At 36.4% G+C, this 8927-nt stretch overlaps 1 long non-coding RNA gene and 1 pseudogene across 1 annotated transcript in view; one reads left to right on the top strand and one right to left on the bottom strand.

The window, feature by feature from the left end:
* Positions 1-131: 131 nt before the first annotated feature.
* LOC107738918 (uncharacterized) overlaps positions 132-8927 on the bottom strand; it is a 20686-nt gene continuing 11890 nt past the window's right edge. Inside the window, exons 2-3 of the long non-coding RNA XR_001639944.1 lie at positions 7396-7401; positions 132-237 (exon numbers count right to left, since the gene is read on the bottom strand). This is a non-coding gene — a long non-coding RNA (uncharacterized LOC107738918). The remainder of the gene's footprint in view (positions 238-7395; positions 7402-8927) is intronic.
* Positions 2950-8927, top strand: part of LOC107738917 (neuronal acetylcholine receptor subunit alpha-7-like) — a 14307-nt pseudogene continuing 8329 nt past the window's right edge.

The following is an 8927-nucleotide window of genomic DNA, read 5'->3' as shown; positions in this document are numbered from 1 at the left end:
GCAGCTCTATTCTGGAAAAGGGGGCGGGGAGCAGCAGCTCATTTGCATTTAAAGAGACAGGCACGAAAAACAGCCTGTTTCTGCTTCCTCTCAAAATAGGCATTTTCAAAATGATATAATAAATGATCTGTGGCGTATTTTAAGCTGAAACTTCACAGACACATTCTGGGGACACCTGAGACTTATATTACCTATTGCAAAAAGGGGCATGATATGTCTCCTTTAAGTAATGTAATTCTCTAAAATCTGCAGTGTGCTACATTAAATTTTGTAGGGCAAATGTAAATTAGTCAAGTAGTCAAAAATTTTTTTGCCTTTGGCATTACTAAAAAAGTAGCATGCTTTGCATGGTACTTAACGAGGAGAGTAAAAATGTTGAAATTAAGTGTTTTTGAAAAAAGGGTGAAATTGGATAATATTTAATATACAGTTACAATTACAATACCTGTGTGTTGGGATTTAAAACCATTTCAATTAAAGGCACCGTAGGTGATCTGATTCAAAACCATTTTTTGTTATGCTGGTTGAAAGTCTCTTCACATTCTGATGGCAATCACCAAGTTAAGTGGTCTAAATATATTTATATCATCTGTGGAGGGTGTAGGATCATGAAACATTTGCCCAATCCACTGATTTATATAATGACTGGGTTGCTCACTGCATTCTGCCATTAGGTGGTGAAGCCACCAGAAGTGTTCGAGCGGCCAACTTATTATTCCCTACCAACAGAGGGCATCATTGACTGACAGCCAAAACCTTGACCTAAAATCACCCGATTTGAAGTGTAGCCTACCAGTCAGACAGGATTCGTTTTTAGGATATGTGTATGTAAATGAATTGTTACTTTTGATGTGATCTGCAATGTTTATGGTCTTTTCAGACAGGATAAGCGATATATTGAAATCATTTAGGTGGGCGTCTGCTGTGCACTGCCGACACAGGTAACTGATCCAACACAAAATATATTTCTTTATATATGTATTTATGCAGAACATGAACATATATCTGGTATTAGTATCAGAAATTGATTCAAATGTACACTAAATATCACAATACAAGCCTCTGTACTATATTGCTCTATAATGTATTGAAATTACCATGCATCATCTTGGAAATAAAGCTTCATGTCTTTAAGTCCGTACCGTATGTATTCTGCATTTCTCTGAATAAGTTATGATGCATTTTATTTCCTGAATGAGCAACATTTATTTCACACTCTTCAAGACTGTGCAAATTCTATGGAGTTTTACTAGCATTGCAGTTTCCATATGAGTAAAATGTATATGTTGTTGAATTAATTATTAATTTAACCAAAGTTTAAATAATAAACACAATATAACAACATAATTACATAAATTATATGGCTGCCCACTGCTCTGGGTGTGTGTGTGTGTGTGTGTATGTGTGTGTGTGTTCACTACTCACTGCTGTGTGTGTGCACTTGGATAGGATAATTGCAGAGCACAAATTTTGTGTATGGGACACCATTTTTGTCCATGTCACCACTTCTTAAACAAATAACCATTTACATAGGACGTTTGTGTTGTAAGAATGTACAGGGAGACTTCAGATATAAAAACACTGACTCATTAGGTGATGTTTTCTCATTGAAATCATATTAATTTGTATTTTGTATTAATTTCTTATTACGTAATTCATTAGAATGTATGGAAATACTGGGGAATACCAATATGGCGGCACAGTGGCTTCACTTTTATCCAGTTCTCTATTATATCTGAGATCAGTGGTCCAGTCATATCTCTCGGTCCGAAGGCTATGACAGGCTGTCCTACCTGCCTGTCAGCGTATGTATTTGCATACATACATTGTACGTGCAGACATGATATGTCATCAGCGTGTTCCATTACGCTATTGGAGACAGAACGAGTATATCATATTATGAGCTTTGTACCGTAATGTTTTCTCACCGGTAAATGAGACATGAGGTAATCTGACGGCATTGCGTTCAGCCCTCCACCAACGCCGTCTCTCATCGTGTCGCTGGTTAGACTGTGGTCTGCCTGTGCGTGTTCATGTGTTTTGGAGGAGGCGTGGCTTTGGAGAGTGATTTGAAGGGAGGGTGGGAGAGGCTATTGCTAGTCTCTCCAAAATCGCCTACCCTACCTTTAACGATGTACATGATTAGATCATCTAAATTCAACAAGTACATGAGGTGACCCGCTCCATGAAAAAACTATTTTTTAAAACCGCTATTAATTTTTTTATATTTAAAGCTTTTTTAATAAGTAAAAAATCACAGAGTACACCTTTAAGACATCTGTTCTTAATGTGCTGAGCAGCAAGTCGCAGAGCTGAATCTGTCTGGCTGGTTGTTCAGTGCAGTGGGGCATTTGCCAAGTCTCTGCTCCTACATCTCCCACCCAAATCATGCAGCATTGGGAACTGTAGGAGGTAAAAGCAAAATGCCTAAAGTAACCTCATGTATGGCGTTTCAGTAGCCTTGGAAATGAATTAGACGACCATGATCAAAGCCCTTGTGCAAAATGTGTCTGATGGTGCATTCACAGATTGACTGAGACTTTGTGTGGAATGGGATACTAGTGTTCTGCTTAATACTGCACTATAGTAAATCTAATTTTTCCCCATTTCCTAATAATTTACACAGTGGTAGAACATTTTATTTATTTATTTAATGAATTTCAGTTTATCCAATGTTCTTTGATTCTTGCAAGAATCTTATTGAAGCCCTTTAAGACTGGTTCCAGATCATGTAAGAAAACCTATTAGCATTCCTTTTAGACTTTTATGTTGTAATTAGATTAATTTAAAAGCAATATGTCAATGGAAGACCACAGGATAAAACAAAAAACTGAGAGAGAGAGAGAGAGAGAGACTGTAATACATGTAGTGCTGGAGGAGGCAGGGCATCGTGCCTTTTGTTGATGCTGCTGCATGAGACTACATTCACTTCTGCCTGTGGGATGCTGTGAGAGACTCTTTACAACACTGAAACCTACATCACCTAGATCTTTTCTATTCATTACTGCAATTTATAGGAACTTTCATAGGAACATGGGAATTTGGGAATATACTCTTTATTTTACCACCACAACCTGCCTATGGAGTGGTAAGAATCCTAATGGACATTTGATTATGAAACACCCGTGAGCATTGCTGAATTATTGGCTCTATTTAAGTTATTTTAAGTCAAACTGTTTAATAATAGTTTCTGCTTACTTGTAAGATTGGTGTTACATGTCTGCTGTAACACACTGACATGTAACACAATCTGTAAAATTGATGTTTTGGTTTGAGACTTGTTTATATGAGGATACAGGCCAGAATGGCAATTGGGGTTAATAGGTAAGGACAATATTTTCCTGAGTCTGATCAAATATAAGGTTATGGCTTTATGGTGGCAGTTTACATTTGCAGATATATGTATGCCCTATATAATGTTGCTTGAATCTGCTTTGCTCTGAGTCAGTTTATCTTAATTTTTCTATTTGCTCTGGTTTTTATAATTAGGGTCTTTGACTGCACTTTGAAGATGTGGTTACACTGGATGCGTTGTCTTTGTGTACAGTAAAATGTCTCTGCTACTGGCAAGGGAGTCCAGCTCTCAGGTTTCTTTGTTAGACACTCATGAATCACAGGTGCCTTTTTGAATAAAGAAGAGGCCTGACGTAATCTAGAGGATTGATTATGAATGGATGTGATCTTAAGGGAATTACACTGGGAAAAAGATCCCTTTTATTATCCAGCTAGATGAGAGCGGGCACTGATTGAAATTTGGGAAAGAAGCTAGAGTTACCTATGATTTGCTTTTTACTTACAACATGTACTTTAACATCTTTAACAAAATCTTCACGAAGTATATCAAATATCTCTATGCTGTTTGCTGTCCAAATCTGGCAAATGTTAAAAATAGTTCAAACAGGGAGTTAGATCCATACTTAAGGAAAGTGGTTGAGTCCAATCAGTCAGACTTCCTGGTGGAGATTTAATCACTGAAACCCAGCAGAAAAGCTTTGATGAGAGTTTCAGATCAATACACGTACATCCAAATGAGCTGGAACAGCTACCTCTGTTGATTTGCAAGCGTTCTCCTGAATATCTCATTCACTTCACGCTGCAAACCTCTTCTGGAAGCAGTTCGCAGTGCACAATGACTCTAGGTGAAACTCTGCAACCGTGTCACATTGTTCATTCTCTGACAGTGTCGCTTCAGGGAGAGCAGCAGAGGAGACTCTACAGAGACTTGATGAAAGACTATAACCCACTGGAGAGACCTGTGTTTAATGACACACACTCACTCACTGTGTATTTCAGCTTCAGTCTCATGCAGATTATGGATGTGGTAAGTTAATTAATTCAATAATAAAAGAATAATAAAACACTGAATAAACCCTGACAAAGTGTGTAAATTTGTTTCACTAGCAGGTTATACCATATCATTATAGTCTCTAGTCTTTTTCACAAAAATAAAAAAATTAAAATTCCACAGATTGTTACCAAAAAAATATTTTCCAAATAATGCTCTGTTCACGTTGAATTCCACCAAGAATACAGTAGCTGCAGGTACTGTACATGTTTAATGTTTTGGAAACATGCATAGTCACATTTTACAATAAAATAGGATAAGGGAAAATATTTAAAAATAAAATGCGGAAGTGAGGTCAGGAAGAGATGTAGAGACATCAAAGCAAGTATTACAAGCTTTTGAAGATGGCAACATAAACATTTTGGAAAGCTAGGACAGATCATGTGTCACAGTTCATTCAACAATAGACCTTGAAGGGTAAAAGCCATATTGAATTTTACGCAGATGAAAATGAAGCTGTGAGGGATAGACTTACAGTCTATACAACTGCATGCACTGGACAAAAGTCTAAATGAGTTTTTGTCTATACTGAAAGATTTTTGGAAAAATAATTCATCAGCTGAAAAACTGCATATATGTTCTGCATAGATGTATGTCCTGATAGATGTGAAGAAAATCATAAGACTGCCTCGAATTATTCATGTTGTATACTTTGTTCCCTCGTGAAAAAGTAGTGCACTTAACTGTATTGAACATGAACATGTACTGTACCTCAAATCTAAGTACTTACAGATAATATAATATTAATGAAATAAAAGATCACTTAAGTGTAGTGAGTTTATGGGACCCACTTTATATTAAGCGTCCTTGATCAGTGATACAATGCACTTATTGTGTACATGTTTTTAAATTGTACTTATATTTGAACATACCATCCTGTAATTGCATCTGTAATTAATTTCTGTAGTTACACCTGTAATTACACTGTTGACCCTCCCTCTACCCTTTAAACCTAACAATACCTCCTAACCTGCCCCTAACCTTACCCGTATCCCGCTTCAATAGCAGCAAAAGTATTTAGCATTTCAACATTAACACAATAGGTGCATTGTACCTAACAATTCATTATTTTATCATTAAGTACATAGTATTTAAAGACACCTAATATAAAGTGGGACCAGTTTAAGACACACTTAAGTAAAGTGCACATTGTAATAATGTCAAATGAAAAGTTTTCTTCGTGTTTTAAAGAAGTACATTTATTTTTATATGTTGAGTGACATACTAAAGCACATGTAAAGTATTTGATCTCATTGTAGTGTGTTATTCTGCATTGCATTTGAAGTCAATATTTAAAAAAAAATACTAAATTGCAACTTCATCATGACAAATGTGTAATTACAAATATATTTAAGTGCATGACATGCAAGTTTTAACAGAAATGACATTACATTAATGAATGTCAGTACATTCAGCAGTACACTTTAACGATATTTCAAAGGCAATAGAAGTTACATACGTATAAAGATGTACTTAAGTCATGCTTAAGAGGGTCAGAAAGCAATCTAAAGTTCAATAATACATTTTCATTCAATTGCGGTTAGCATGCAGTTAGGTGTCCTCTTTTTAAAAGCACTGTTTTTAAAAGTATGCTAATGTGTATTCTTACCCGTTGTGTTTTAATGTAAAATATGGTTTTAAACCATTTTTTGAAAGTAGTTCTTTAATCAGATTTTCAGTTTTCATAAGAGCATCTTTGTCCATCTACAGGATGAGAAGAATCAAGTACTTACAACCAACATTTGGTTACAGCTGGTAAGAAAGACACCAACACTTATCACTGTCTGACAGACTGCTCATTGGTAATGCAGTGAAACAGTCATGTTCGTTTAATGTGACTTGTAGAAGACCTCTCTGTGGATCTGTTATTAATAGCTGAATGTTAATAACTGTGAAGGTAATGCAATTGATTTGTCTCTGCTTCCATGACAGTCCTTCAAATGTTGTCCTTGGTCAATGCTGTACACCACCAAGTGTGTCTATGAATCTGAAAACCTTATTAACTGCATTTAAAGATCTCAGCAGTCTATCAGTAAATATACATTGCATCTAATTTACATTTATTTGACTTTGCCCCATAAAAAAAATCTTAAAGGGGTCATATGATGCTTTTTTAAAGATCATTATTTTGTGTATTTGGTGTAACAGAATATGTTGACATGCTTTAATGTTCAAAAAACACATTATTTTTCAAATACTGTACATTATTGTAGGTCCTCTATGCCCCGCCTCTCTCAAACGCTTCGTTTTCTACAAAGCCCCCTCCTTTGACAAGCGCAGTCCGCTCTGATTGGCCATCCGCATTACCTCCTCTCCTAGGTTCACGAAACGGTCGTCCATAAAATGCATTGCTGTTCTGTTGTAAGTAATCTTAAAGATTCCTAAATGCATCTACTTTCGGAAGGCTAAATAAAGTGCTTTTGCTTTCGCCTAGAAACACACAGCGTCTCCTTGACATGGCTGCTTCAACACTAACTGCGGTTACTGACACCATGCCTTCTTTCTTTGCGTGCACATTTGCGGCGGGATTATGCAAATATTTCCACATAGTGGGGTAGATATGTGGGGGCGTGTTAGAATGAGCCGTTTTAGGGGGGCGTGGCAGAGTCTTAACTTTGATAAATAATATCTCTTTGGTTTTGAGACTTTAGTCTTTGCAACTTCAGGGATCTTATCTATGCACAATCAGCTTGTAACACTCCAAAGAGAAAGGAAAACTTGAAATCGCATCATATGACCCCTTTAACAGAATTTAAATTGAATTATGAATTATAATTAATGTTTCATGTATGCAGCTTCATAGCATTTCTGCCCTAAGAAACATTTTTTGTGCATACGTGCATGCGTAGAAAAGCTCTTTATAGATTATGATGAGTATATGATGTATCTAACGCTTAAAGAAGACCATGCAGAGACTCAGGTTCTGATTCAAGTTAATGTCATGCCTAATTCAGTTTGCACCAAGCATATATTTTTAAGTATAAATTTCCATGTTGTTCCAAATTGACAATGATGAAGTGAACTTCTCTTTATTTTAGTACTGGTATGACTACTATCTTCAGTGGAACACTTCTGAATATCCTGGAGTGGCGAGTGTACGATTTCCTGACAGTCAGATCTGGAAGCCTGACATCTTACTGTATAACAGGTTTGTTACATTCACACAGAGTTATTGATAAACTCATGTTTAATTGGCTTATCAAAAGGTCCATAGAAACCAAGCATAGCTTTAGAAGTTTAAACCCTGTTTGTGAACGATTTCTTGGGAGTTGGTAGATTGTCAGGGGAAAAGTGCTGGTAACAGTGCATGGACACTGAGTTTACACTACACCATGGAAAACAAAGGTTTGGCCTCATTTGTCACTGTCTACTGGAAAAGCAGTGGTAGATGGTAAAGAATTAGCTTCAAGTGAATCTGCCACAGGAAATGAAGAGTTTGCCACTATGTTGAGGTCAAATGAATCAAGTCAGTGAATCACTAAATGGAAGCTAAAATGGAATCAATTGTGAGGTTATATGTCCAGTGGTATAAAATTGCAATTTCATTTTATTTTGTGAAAAAGCATTAATTTTGTTAGTGAACATCTTGGTTATGTTGGTTTAGCATCCTGGACCACTGTGGTCTTTCCCTTGGGGATTTCTGAGAGTGAATTCTTTATTCTCGAACATACCTCCATTATCTGAATGAGAAGTCATTTAAACAAACACATTTACATAATTGGAACATAAATCTGAACATGGCACAAGGCAGTTTTGGTTTGTCATTTCCCTGAAATCCAGTAATTACTGCACAGCCATTAGTGGTGCAAAATAAGTCAGTGTAGATGAAATGCATTAACTTTGTATTGGACTAATCGGAAGTATTTCTAAGTGTTCCTCTGAGATGTTCATAAATCACTGTTGTATTCTTTTTAGTTAAAATGATTCTTATGTTCTCCACAGTGCTGATGAAAGGTTTGATGCCACATTTCATACTAATGTGCTGGTGAATTCCTCTGGTGCCTGCCAATACCTACCGCCAGGTACTTATATTTTATACGTTTATAATGCTACAAGTAATTTTTCCCACTTGATCTAGAAAGGGGAGGATTATATAGAAGCCTTTTTCAGCTCAGAGTGAAAAATAAAATATGTATTTGTGAGATAAAATAAGGAATGAATCACTGAACTAAAGGTGCATTCAAGTCATGTCGGATCGATCGTATTTACGAGTTGAACGCACATGAACGCCACCACAAAGTCGTTATTACGAGTGGGAAACTCGAAATTTTCTTTAAGCCCCGAGTTTCCGAGTTGGGGGCGTGTCAATGAGAAACATGGCGGTATCGATGGATGCAACTGTAGTTGACGGTAAATTTTTGTTTAAATTGATAGTTTAGTTGTCCTATAAACTTAAATTGGTCATGTTCTTGTTACGCAGCTGAAATCCAAGTAAAAAAATGCAGACCCTGTTGTATTTTCTTGTAATTTATTAAAAGAACACATCTTGTGCCGACTAAACTGACTTGAACACACCTGACGTCGTAATTACGACTTGTCAACTCGTAAGTACGAACGTCCCAGGAGGACTTGAACACAGCAT

Source organism: Sinocyclocheilus rhinocerous, unplaced genomic scaffold (assembly GCF_001515625.1).
Source record: "Sinocyclocheilus rhinocerous isolate Xijiao unplaced genomic scaffold, SAMN03320098_v1.1 scaffold1396, whole genome shotgun sequence".
In the NCBI taxonomy this organism is placed as follows: domain Eukaryota; kingdom Metazoa; phylum Chordata; class Actinopteri; order Cypriniformes; family Cyprinidae; genus Sinocyclocheilus; species Sinocyclocheilus rhinocerous.
The sequence above is the reverse complement of the archived record's forward strand: the minus strand, read 5'-3'. Positions and strand labels throughout refer to the sequence as shown.